The following is a 13651-nucleotide window of genomic DNA, read 5'->3' as shown; positions in this document are numbered from 1 at the left end:
GGGGTCATTTCAATGTAGATTTATAAAGTGGGTACCATGTATCAGACCCTATTCTAGACCTAGAGACTACAAAGACGAAAGAAGGAAGTGGCACTTGTCCTCTAGGATCTCACTGTCTGGTGCTGGGGACAGATAAGCAATTAAAATACCCTAAGAATGCAGAAGGAGCCCTGGTGGCGCAATGGTTAAGCGCTTGGCTGCTAAACAAAAGGTGGGAAGTTTGAACCCACCAGTGGCTCCTCAGGAGAAAAGACCTGGTGATCTTTGTAACCATAAAGATTACAGTCTAGGAAACTCTATGGGACAGTTCTACTCTGTCCTACAGGGTCGCTATGTGTCAGAATCAACTCGATGGCAGACAACAACAAAATGGAAGAATGCATAGGTTCTATGGGAGTGTAAAAAAGGAGGGGGATCTCACCACACCTGGGCGTGTCAGGGTCAGTCATTTGAAAATGAATCTTGCAGCATATGTTGGGAGTTAGTCAGGGAAGTAACAAGGGGGTGGGAAGGGAACGGTAAGAGCAATTCAGGCAAATGGAACAGTGTGTACAAAAGCATTAAAGTTTTACTGGAGAGAATACGGGCATTTCAGAAACAGAAAGGTTAAGAATGAATACGTGGAAAACAACCAGTAGACTACTGCAAGTAGTCCAGGTGGGTAAAGATAATTGCTTGAACCATTCCAGGAGTAGTGGAAACTCATCCAACAATAAACCAAAACCAAAAAAAAATCAAACCCGTTGCCATCGAGTTGATTCCGACTCATAGCGATCCTATAGGACAGAGTAAACTGCCCCATAGGGTTTCCAGTGAGCAGCTGGTAGATTCAAACTGCTGACCTTTTGGTTACTAGCCAAGCTCTTAACCACTGCGCCATCAGGGCTCCAATAGTGTATATAGTGTAGTAAAGCCTGGCTCTGTCACTTATCAGCCAAGTGACCTTGGGAAAGTTAAATTCTCTGTGCCTCAATGTTCCCGTAGGAATAATAATACAGTCTGGAAAGATATATATATATATTGTTTCTTTTGGCACTTGAACTCCCTTGTTTACTTTTCTGGCACAGCCTTAAATCAATGAAATCAGAGCTATAAATCATCTGAGGCAATACACTACAGATGCATATGCAAGGATGGAAAGAAATGTTGCATTAGTGAACCACATTCATTGTTATTTTGCACACACATTGATCGATGCATTAGTAATAAGGGACAACACATTGAACGTAACATGTAATGCCAATGTAGTTAATCATTTATTACGTATATTTATCTATGTTTGCAGACTTTAAGTCACATGTAATTCTTATCTCATTGGGTTGCTGTAAGGATTAAAAAATGAGTTAATTCATGAAAAGCACTTAGCAGTGAGTGGCTTTTTCTAAACTCATTAAGTGTTACTTATGTTAAAATAATCAAAACTCAAAGAAATAAATGTAAGGTTTATTCTTAGCAGTTATTCTATATGCACATACGGAGACCATTCTGATCACAGGGAAAAGCAAATGGCTCAGAAGTTTGCCAGTTACAATGAATCTTATAAAGAGAAGCAAGAAGACTAGATCAACCATTGGCTAATCTTGACTGAATCCTGCACTCTCCCCTTTTTACTAAGATCAACTGTTACCAGCTCACAAGGTGATCTGAGTTTAAAATGCTTCTGAAAACAGAAATTCTTAGTATTTTGCTACAGTGAGGTGTAGCAGAGGCTGGCCATTTAATGCTAAATAAACAAGCCTCTAAATGATATTTAAAGCTGTGGGACACAAAGTGAACTGCGAATCAACTTTCCTTTATATAAGCGGAAAGGAAGGGAAGAGACGCAACCAGGAATGGACAGATACACCGGCAGAAGGAAAAAAAGAGGGAGAAATGGACAAGTGAGAGGGAAGGGAATGGAAGTGGACGTACACCAAGGATGGCAGATAATAACAGGCGAATGAGATCCAGGTGAAACTGAAGAGAAAGTCCCAGCATACTATCACCCTCCGGACAATCTCTCCAACTCTGGACCAACTTTCTGATCAAGAATCTCCCAGACCCTAGCGCGTCGGCTCCAGGAAGCGAGTCTTGGCGCGGCGCAGTGACGTAAGAGCGACAAGGAACTTCCGCTCCCCGTGACAATTTTCCAGGACCGTCTAGAAAGAGCCGGCTGCATCCTAGGCGGACAGGTGAGGCACTGCTGGCCGCAGTCGGGGCATCTTTGCCGGAGGAAGGACAGACAGTCCAGCCTGCTATAGCTGGAGCCCCTTCCTCTCTATGGCTCCTCGCAGAGTCCGTGCTACCTTTGGCCAGACGGCCCACAGCCGCGTAAAGGTGCTGCGACTAGTCGGGGGTTTGGAGCCTCCTTGGCTGGAATCTCCTTGGGCTGCTGTCCCAGTGGTTACTCCCCTGAGCGCTGGAACGTACCGTTTGTACCGCTAAGTGTAGCCCACCTGTGGGGGTCTTTATGGCGGCTCCGCGAGGAGTAGGGACCAGGGCAGTAGGCAGGCGGCCAGGAAGAAGTGGCTGGGAGTGAACAAAGTCTGGGCGGGGAACTGCAAAGATCTGAGCTTTTGTACCAACTTCGCCTATTAACTATCCCTGGGTAAGTCACTGTCTTTGCTCCGTAGGCCTCAGTTTCCCTACTTGTCAAACGGTGGGGTCATTAAAGGCTACTTTTGGTTTGGACTTAGATTTCCTAGCAGAATCAGCCTCCCCTCTCCCTCCACCCCACTCCCCAATCTTGTAACCCAAGGTATCCTTGATTATTGACTCTTGGCCCTATCTCTGAACTTGACACACTCCTAACTTTACTCACATGTTTGAGGTTCAGCAGTAGCTGCTTTAATATTTCTCTGTGGTGCTAAGTTTAAACTGGAACTTGCTTCCTTGAAAACCATGAAGCTTTCTGTTGCATCCACCACTGTGGATCTTGGTATTCTACTGAACTAGTCTGTGCCTCAGTTTTTCTCATTTGTAAAACGGGTTACATTAGTACCTACGTCATAGGGTTGTATTAACTGAGAATTCATATAGTGCTTAGAGCAGTGCCTTACACATAATAAGCTGTCAATGAATGTCAACTACTATTGTTGAATGACCCTCCATACACACTTCACACTTCTCTTGAAGTTCTTTGCAGCAGGCATCTAGTGCTCATACTGCTTTTCTTTCACCTTTAAGGCTTTACCTGTAAACTCTCACCCTTAGAGTTTTTCTTCAAACAAGACAGAGTGTGCAGATTGGGACACTTTAGTACTTGATTCACTAATTCATTTTTTTCCTCACACGTAATTACTGCTTTGTGAGTTTATAGTCTAACATCTGAGTCGGTAATTAGTCATTTTGGTTTTAACAGCAAATCTCTATGGAGAAAGTGACAAATATTAAAAAAGAAAAAAAAGTTAGAAAGGCTTCAGAATTTTTATTCACAAAGGTTTTTGTTTTGCTTTTTAAATTTCTCTATGAAATAGTAAGTAGAAGCATCTTTGTAGGATTTTTCTCCGTTTTTCCACCAAATAGTGAAAGACCTGCAGACCTTCTAAAGCCCTTTTTTCCAGCACATAGGATTGATTCTAGGGGCCAATCAAGGCAGTACAATAGGTGTTCCTCTAAAATTGGTAGTTTGAATACTTAAGGCCTTCAGAATGAGTAACTTTCTCTTTCTTAAAAGAGTGATTCCCTTTGGGCATTTTCTCACTTGTAGTATTGTAGTTGTTGTTAGGTGCCCTCGAGTCGGTTTCGACTCATACTGACCCTGTGTACAACCAAACAAAACACTGCCCGGTCCTGCGCCATCCTTACAGTCGTTGCTATGTTTGAACCCTTTGTTGCAGCCACTGTGTCAGTCCATCTCATTGAGGGTCTTCCACTTTTCCGCTGACCCTGTGCTTTACCAGGCATGATGTCCTTCTCCAAGGACTGGTCCCTCCTGATAACATGGACAAAGTAGATGAGATGTAGTCTCTCATCCTCACTTCTAAGGAGCATTCAGACTGTAGTTCTTCCAAGACAGATTTGTTCATTCTTCTGGCAGTCCATGGTACACTCAATATTCTTTGCCAACACCATAATTCAAAGGCATTATCTCTTCTTCAGTCTTCCTTATTCATTGTCCAGCTTTTGCATGCATTACGAGACAATTGAAAATACCGTAGCTTGGGTCAGGCGCACCTTAGTCCTCAAAGTGACATCTTTGCTTTTTAACACTTCAAAGAGGTCTTTTGCAGCAGATTTTCCCAATGCAATATGTCATTTTATTTCTTGACTGCTGCTTCCATGGGTGTTGATTGTGGATTCAAGTAAAATGAAATCCTTGACAACTTCAGTCTTTTCTCCATTTATCATGTTGCTTATTGGTCTTTTGTGAGGATTTTTGTTTCCTTTATGTTAAGGTATAATCTATACTGAAGGTTGTAGTCTGTGATCTTCATCAGTAAGTGCTTCAGGTCCTCTTCACTTTCAGCAAGGTTGTGTCATCTGCGTAACGCAGGTTGTTAATGAGTCTTCCTCCAATCCTGATGCCACATTCTTCTTCATATAGTCTAGTTTCTCGGATTATATCCTCAGCCTACAGGTTGAATAAGTGTGGCGAAAGGATACAACCCTGATGCACACCATTCCTGATATTAAACCACACAGTATCCCCTTGTTCAGTTTGAACAACGGCCTCTTGGTCTATGTACAGGTTCTGAGTGAGCACAAGTAAGTGTTCTGGAATTCTCATTATTTGCAATGTTATCCATAATGTGTTATGATCCACACATTCCAGTGCCTTTACATAGCCAATAAAACACAGGTAAACATGTTTCTGGTATTACCTGCTTTCAGCAAAGATCCATCTGACATCAGCAATGATATCCCTCGTTCCACATCCTCTTCTGAGTCCAGCTGGAATTTCTCGCAATTTGCTGTCAATGTACTGCTGCAACCCTTTTTGAATTATCTTCAGCATAGTTTTACTTGCATGTAATATTAATGATATTGTTCAATAATTTCCGCATTCCGCTGGATCACCTTTCTTTGGAATGGCCACGAATATGGATCTCTTCCAGTCGGTTGGCCAGGTAGCTAGCTGTCTTCCAAAAATCTTGGCATAGATGAGTGAGCACTTCCAGCTTTGCATCTGTTTGTTGAAACATCTCAATTGGTATTCCATCAATTCCTGGACCCTAGTTTTTTGTCAATGCCTTCATTGCAGCTTGGACTTCTTCCTTCAGTATCATCGGTTCTTGATCATATGCTACCTCCTGAAATAGTTGAATGTCAACCAATTGTTTTTGGTACAATGACTCTGTATTCCTTCCATCTTTTGATGCTTCCTGCATCAGTTTTTTGCGCATAGAACCCTTCAGTATTGCAACTCGAGGTTGAATTTTTTCTTCAGTTCTTTCAGCTTGAGAAATGCTGAGCGTGTTTGCTGAGTGTGTTCTGCCTTTTGGTTTTCTAACTCCAGGTCTTTGCACATTTCATTATAATACTTTGTTTTCTCGAGCTGTTCTTTGAAATCTCCTGTTTGTCTCTTTTACTTCATTTCTTCCTTTTGCTTTGGCTATTCTATGTTCAAGAGCAAATTTCAGAGTCTCTTCTGACATCCATTTTGGTCTTTTTCTTTTCTTTTCTGTCTTTTTAGTGACCTTTTGCTTTCTTCATGTATGATGTCCTTGATGCCATCCCACGACTTGTCTGTTCTTTGGTCATTAGTGTTCAGTGCGTCATATCTGTCCTTGAGATGGTCTCTAAATTCAGGTAGGATATACTCAAGACATACTTTGGCTCTGGTGGACTTGTTTTAATTTTCTTCAGCTTCAACCTGAAATTGCATTGTTCTGGCCTTGTTCTGACTGATAATATTAAGCTTCTCTGTTGTCTTTTTCCACAGATGTAGTCAGTTTGACTCCTGTGTATTCCCTCCGGTGAGGTCCACATGTATAGTCACTGCTTATGTTGTTGAAAAAAAGTATTTATGATTTCAATAATGTTTGTCATGATAGTGACTTAGAAGTAGCAAAGGAATTATGAAAAAAATGCCTTTTTCAAGTAAAGGTAGTTCATTAAGTTTATCATGAGTATAGTATGTACTTTAGTTTTGATATTTCCTCTACAGTGATAATGGATTTTATATTCTTCATATAAGCTCCCTCTTCTGACTCATTTGCACAGGTTTGAGAAGAATATCAGTGGAGGTTAGTATGTAGCCATTCTAAGTGCAAAATTAAATAAAATGTAAAAGTTGTAAAAATGTTGTGAAATTGCTCATCTCATGACCGCTTATCAGGTAGAAGCAAGAGACTTGCACAAAACCTTGCTGTGATGTACATCATCCTCCCTTGCACTCTTGACTTTCTCTTATAGTATTACGTAGTTTGTATTTCAGATTCTATAGTATTGCATAAAATTTCAAAGTAATAGGTGAATGGAAAGATATTGGAATAGGAGTCAGATGATTGTAAACTTAATTTTTATCATTTAAAACCCCTGTGACCTTGGACAAGTAATGTAAAAATATTTGATCTTCAGTCTCCTGTTCCTTTAATTGTACTGCTTATTTTTCAGGCCTTGAGGTTAAATAAGAAAGGATGAGATTGCACTTTGTAAGTGAAAAGAACTATAAACAACTGTCTGTCCCATCCCCCCCCCCCCCCCCGCCAGGTAGTGAGAGTGTCATCATTAAGTCAGGATATAGAAAATGATTACATCCTCTGATATTTTCTTCTGGAAAAAATGAGATAGATATAAATTTAACAGATACAGCAGACTGTAAAAAGGTTCTGGTTCTGCACCTATATTATTATATGTCAAATTTCATCTAAATGTTTCGAAGCTTGTATGAGGCTATGTGGTAAGATTCTCCTGTTCTGACATTTGGTTTTTCTCTTTAATACCACTTATACTAATTGTAATTAAAGAAGTATGTGTGTAATTAGGTTTTATTTTTTTAAAGAAACTTTTTAATTTTGAAATAATTATCAATTGACAGGAAATTGCAAAAAAAAAAAACTGTTCAGGGTGATCCTGTATACCCTTCACCTAGCCTCCTCCAATGATAATCTCTTGCTTAACTGTAGTACAATATTAAAACCAGGAAATTGATGTTGGTATAATAAAGTTTATTGAGAGTTCACTGGTTTTACAAACACTCATTTGTGTGTGTGTGTGTGTGTGTGTGTGTGTGTGTGTGTACACAGTTCTATGTGATTTTATCATGTGTAGCTTTGTATAACCACCAGTATAATCAACATACAGAACTGTACTATCACCACAAGGCTACCTTGTACAGCCCCTTTGTAGCCACCCTCACCTGCTCCCAGCCCAGTCCCTAGCCCCTGGCAACCGCTCATCTTTTCTCCATCTCTATAATTTTGTCATTTCAAGAATGTTGTATAAATGGAATCATGCAGTATGTAGGTATGTAACCTTTTGAGATTGACTTTTTTCTTTCAATCAGCGTAATTCCTTTGAGACTCATACAAGTTGTTGTGTGTATCAATAGTTTATTCCTTTTTATTGCTGAGTAGTATTTCATGGTATGGTTCTACGACAGTTTAACTATTCAGTCCTCGAAGGACGTTTGGATTGAATCCAGTTCGGGGCTTCTACAAATAAAGCTGCTATCTGTAAGTCTTCATGTGAATAAGCTTTTATTTTTCTGGGATAAGTGGTGGGTCATACGGTAAGTGCGTGTTTAGTCAACTGATGGGATCATACGAGTTTTTCTTTGTTGTTAGTTGCTGTCGAGTTGGCTCCAACTCATGCAAGCCCGTGTACAGTAAAACAGTGTTGCCTTGTCCTGCGCTATCTTCATGATTGTTGGTATACACAAATCCATTTTTCTTCAGTCCATTCTTCTTTATCTTGTTGGTATAGTGGATTACATTGATCGATATGGTGGATTGTATTGATTGATTTCGAATGTTGAACCAGACTTGCATACTTGCTCGTGGTTTATAATTCTTTTTATACATTGTTGGATTACACTTGCTAATATTTTGATGAGGGTTTTTATCTAAGTGCATGAGAAGTATTGGTCTGTAGTTTTCTTTTTTTGTGCTGTCTTTGGCTGGTTTTGGTGTCAGGCTGATAGTATTCCCTTATTATCCTTTCGCTATCTGCAGGGTCTGTAGCTGTAACCCCTGTTTCATTCCGGATGTTAATAATTTGTGTCTTCTCTTGTTTTATCTGTATCAGTCTGCTAAAGGTTATTGAGTTTATTGATTTTTTCCAAAGAACCAACTCTTTTCATTGCTTTTTTTTTTTTTTCTATTTTTAATTTTCCTGTTTGCAATTTGATTGATTTTTGCTCCTTATTAGTCCTTCTATTTTTTGGGGTTTATTTTGCTCTTCTTTTTCTGGTTCCTTGATTTAGGAAGTTAGATTATTGATTTGAGACGTTTTCTCGTTTCTAATGTAATGTATTGTATTTTCATTCTCATTCAGTTTTATGAATTTTTGAAACTCCTCTTTGACCTGTGGATTCTTTAGAAGCATGTTGTTTAGTTTCTAAGTATTTGCAGATTTACCTGTTGCCTTTCTGTTACTGATTTCTAGTTTTATTCTATAGTGGTCAAAAGCATATTTAGTGTGATTTTAATTATTTTACATTTGTTTACTTTGTTTTATGACCCTGGATATGTTGTATCTCGGAGAATGTTCCATTTGCTCTTGAAAAGAATGTGTGTTCTGCTGTTGTTGGGTAGAGTGTTCTATACATGTCAGTTAGATTGGCTGTTGGTTGGTGATGTTGTTCAGTTCTTCTTTATCCTTGCTGATTTTCTGTCAGTAGTTCTATTAATTGCTGAGACTAGGGTGTTAAAGTTATTGAGGAGCCCTGGTGGCGCAATGGTTAAGAGCTAGGCTGTTAACCGAAAGGTCGGTGGATCGAACCTACCAACCACTCGGCAGGAGGTAGTTGTGGCAGTCTGCTCCCGTAAAGATTACAGCCTCAGAAACCCTATGGGGCAAGTTCTACTCCATCCTATAGGGTCACTATGAGTCAGAATCGACTTGACAGTGATAAGTTTTTTATTGCAGCGTTGTTCCAAAAAATTCAGAAATAATTGCCTGTCAACAAGGAGATAGTTGTATAAATTATGTGTGCATGCCCACGTTATGTAACCATTAAAAATAATGAATTACAGTTATACTATTTCGCTTTGCCAATGGGAGAAAAGACCAGGTGATCTACTCCTATAAAGAATACAGCCTAGGAAATCCTAAAAGGCTGTTCTGCTCTCTCCTGTAGGGTCGCTGTAAGTCGGAATCAACTCAGTGGCACCGGGTTTGGTGTTTTTTGGCTTAGCAGGATTTCACGTGTTATTAAATATGAAAAGCAACATCTGTAGAAGTGTGTATAATATGCTTATATTTAGAAGACAATGACAACTCCTATATATGAAAATGTATATAAATGCTTATATATATTTTTATGTGATTACAGAAAAATACTGAAGAATTCATACTGAGTTAATAATGTGGGTTTGGGAGTGATGTGGATGGAAGTAAGAAGGAGAGGTCAAGGGGAGGCATGCAAAGATTTTAAAAAATTGATCATTTAAAAAAATCTCAGCATGTATTATATGTCATTTATCTAAGTAAGATTATGTGTGTGCGTGTATACATTTTTTTAAATGAAGAGAATTAGTCTTGAGTCAGCCATATCTGGGTTTAAATTCTGGCTCTGCCTCTTTCCAACTTACTGTGTGATGTAGGCAAGTTGCTTAATGTCTTTCAATGTGTTTTCTCCTAACTTTGTTTTGTGGGGTGGGGAGGGGAAAGAAAATAATAGTACCCATTTTATAGTGACAGTTGTCAGGATTAAATGACATAATATCTGTAAAGCACTTAGCACAGTGCCTGGCATATAGAAAATACTATAAAATGTTAGTTATTACTGTTGCCTCAGTTCTTATGCTCTTTGATATTTACGTACTTTTTTATTCCATTACCAACCCCTAACCAAAAGGTTGGAGGTTTGAGTCGACCCAGAGGCACCTTGGAAGAAAGCCCTGGTGGTCTACTTCTGAAAAATCAACCACTGAAAACCCTGTGGAGCACAGTTCTACTCTGACACACATGAGGTCTCCATGAGTTGGAATCGACCCTACAGCAACTGGAGAGAAAGAGAGAGAGAGGATTTTCTTGAAATACTCCCCTCTGGCTTACGTGACTTTACATTTCTTAGTTCATGCATATTTCTGTTGTTTATTTTCTTTCTTTTGCTGGCTTCTTTTTTCTTACTTGTGGATATCCCTCCTCAATACAGGAGTTGTCCAAGAAGCTTTTGAGGAAGGGTAACTGGGAGAATAGTAGTGCTATATATGGCAAGAGGGAAGTCAGAATGCAGGATTTGTAGGGTTGATTTTAGAAATTTGACAATGATTTTCATTTTTGACATAAAAACTCAGCTCATTAATGAGGTATCCAGGTGAAAATGCTCAGTAGCTGGAAAAATGGGATAGAAACTTGAGAAATATGTTGGGGAATAGAGAAATAGATGTAAGGGTTCTTCTACACAGTTCAAAAAACCCAAACCAAACTCGTTGCTGTGAAGTCGAATCTGACTCATAGCGACCCTATAGAACAGAGTACAACTGCCCCATAGGGTTTCCAAGGGGTGGCTGGTGGATTTGAACTGCTGACCTTTTGATTAGCTGCCAAGGACTTAGCCACAATGACCCCAGGGCTCCTCTGACTTATAAGTGGATATAATTTCCAAGAAAGAGCACATATTGAAGAGAACCCAGAGCAGAACCTTTGGAAACAGGGAATGGAGGACGACAAGGGTCTCAATTAGGACTGGGAAATGTCATAGAAGCCAGGGTAAGAGAGCTCTTTATGAAGCAGCAGCTGGACAAACCATATTTCTAGCTTTGTCCTCTCTGGAGCTTTAATTTTGTGGCTTCCACTGTCTTCTCTCCTTGTCCCTTAAACTATGTTTGTAACTGAACCCAAATTCCTTTCTTGCAGCTAACTTCCTTTCCCCTGTCTTTCTCCCTGTATGTGAATACGAGTTCTTTTCCCCTCGTCTTTAGCATCAGAATCTAAGTCATCTTTGTCACTTTACCCTCCCTGGCTGTCCATACAGAATCCTTGCCAAAATTATATTTATAGTCTCCCATTCACTCATTTTTCATTCCCACTATTACCCTTATTTCTTGCTTAGATTAGTTTGATAGATTCCAAACTCTTGTATAGTCTCATATTTTTTTCCATCTTTCACAATCTTTAAAGAACCAGTGAGTCATTTGACATGTAAAGCTTGACACATTAATAAGGCATCCAGATACAAATGCTTATTAGTTGGAAAAATGGGATAGGAACTTGATAAATATGTTGAGGAATAGAGCAATACAAGTAAGGTTTTAAAAACCACCAAAGACTCCCTTTGCTTCCAGCGTTTTCCCAAAGTGTTCTAAGAAAGAAGGTGAGATATTAATGGGAGTGTGTCTCAGTCATCTAGTGCTGCTCCAACAGAAACACCACAAGTGGATGGTTATAACAAAGAGAAATTTATTTTCTCACAGTCTAGTAGACTAGAAATCCAAATTCAGGGTGTCAGCTCCAGGGCAACACTTTCTCTTTCTCTCTCTCTCAGCTCTGTAAGAAGGTCCTCATTGTCATCAGTCTTCCCCTGGATTAGGAGCTTCTCTGCACAGGAACCTCGGGTCCAAAGGACTCGCTCTGCTCCTGGTGTTTCTTTCTTGGTAGTATGAGGTCACCCACTCTCAGCTTGCTTCCCTTTCCTTTTATCTCTTGAGAGATAAAAGGTAGTGCAGGCCACACCCCAGGGAAACACCCTTTACATTGGATCAGGGATGTGACCTGGGTAAGGGTGGTGTTACAATCCCACCCTAATCCTGTTTAACGTAAAATTACAATCACAAAATAGAGTTCAACCACACAACACTGGGAATCATGGCCTAGCCAAATTGATACACACATTTTTGGGGGGACACAATTCAATCCATGACAGAGTGGTTAGTTGGATCAACATTGACAAAATATTGTCAAATTGGTTATTAAAAAATTGTGTACTCTGCCTCCCTTTTAAAGGTTCAAAATTCCTACCAGTGTACTTTAAGAAGTTCTGCAGAGTTTGCGGCTGGCATCCTGAAGGGGTAGTGGGAAAACCTTGAATTTGCAGCCAGCAGGTCAGAAGTAAGAGTGTCCTGTGGACTCTGGAGTTTGCAGGTGGCATCTGCTTACTTGGCAGTCTAAAGGACAGTGTCCTTTTAACTTCTGAGCTCTGACCTACCTCCAGTTGGCTAAGGGCAGAGAAATGCTGCTTGAGAGCCTCGTGTCAGAGGTGATTGAGAAGTAAGAAAGTGGGGATTTGATTAATCTTCACATTTTGGGGACTGAATTTATGTGGATTCTTATGCATGAATCTTCCTACTCTCTCTATGGTTCCTTTTGATAATAGAAGTTACTAATTTTAATGGATCTGATTTATTAATTTTTTCCTTTATGATTAATGCTTATTGTAACTTGTTTAATCTTTGGCCCACCTATGGTCATGAAGGTATGTTATCTTTTGGAAGTGTTATTGTTTCCCTTTCACATTTAGATCTACAATATACCTGGTATTATATTTTATGTATGGTGTAAGGTGAGAATCAAGATTTATTTATTTCCCATATGGATATCCAGTCAACTCAGCACCATTTATTTGAGAGACCATCTTTTCCTTACTTCTCTGAAGGTTCACTTTTGCCGTAAATTGCACCCATGTATGTGTGGATTTGTTTATGGATTCCCTGTTCTGTTCCATTGTTTTGTTTGTCTCTGTGTCCTGATATCCTATCTTTTTATTAACTTCTGATATTCAGTAAAGTTCTCCAACTTTGTGGTTGTTCTTCACAATTGTCTTGGCTATTCTTGACACACTGCATTGCCATATATATTTTAGAATTAGCTTTCTGATTTCTGTTAAAGAAAAAATCTGTTGAGATTTTGATTGGAATTTCACTAAATCTAACAACTACTATCTTTACACCAGTAGGTTTTACAGTCCATGGATGTAGTTAATCTCATTTCATTTCTTTCAGTAATATCAAGCAAACTCTAAAGCTTTTATATTCCCAAGAATTTTATTTATTTATTTATTTTGATGCTATTATAAATGGTATCTTTAAAGTTTCATTTTCTAATTGCGTGTTGTTGGTATATAATTTGGAGCCCTGCAGCACAGTAGTTAAGAGCTTGGCTGCCAACCAGAAGGTCAGCAGTTTGAATCCAGTAGCCACTACCCTGTCCTATAGGGTAAAGTCGGAATCAACTTGACGGCAACGGTTTTTTTGTTTTATAGTTATTTTTTATGTATTGACCTTGTATCTGATGACCATGTTACATTCACATATTAATTCAAGGTTTATATTATTTTGGATTGTCTATATATACAATTATGTTGTTTGTGAAAAATGACAGTTTTCTTTCTTCCTTTGCAATCCACATGCATTTATTTCTTTTTTTTGTGTCATAAAGCATTGACTAGAACCTCAAGTACAGTATAGACAGTAGACGTATTGCTAGCATACGCCCTTGACTTGATCCCAAATTCAGAAGGGCTTTCAGTATTTTGCTCTTAAGTATAGTATTTGCTGTAGGTGTTTTATAGATAACATCCCCCCCCCCCGCCCCCCACACATGTTGTGTCAATTCATTACAGTTG

General features: G+C 39.2%; 1 protein-coding gene across 1 annotated transcript in view; it reads left to right on the top strand.

Annotated features, from left to right (window-relative positions):
- Positions 1-2119: 2119 nt before the first annotated feature.
- Positions 2120-13651, top strand: part of LDAH (lipid droplet associated hydrolase) — a 155955-nt gene continuing 144423 nt past the window's right edge. Inside the window, exon 1 of the mRNA XM_023741765.1 lies at positions 2120-2171. The gene's annotated coding sequence lies outside the window, so the exon portion shown is untranslated. The remainder of the gene's footprint in view (positions 2172-13651) is intronic.

Source organism: Trichechus manatus, unplaced genomic scaffold, assembly GCF_000243295.1.
Source record: "Trichechus manatus latirostris isolate Lorelei unplaced genomic scaffold, TriManLat1.0 scaffold00189, whole genome shotgun sequence".
NCBI lineage: Eukaryota > Metazoa > Chordata > Mammalia > Sirenia > Trichechidae > Trichechus > Trichechus manatus.
This window is presented reverse-complemented; position numbering and strand designations above follow the sequence as displayed.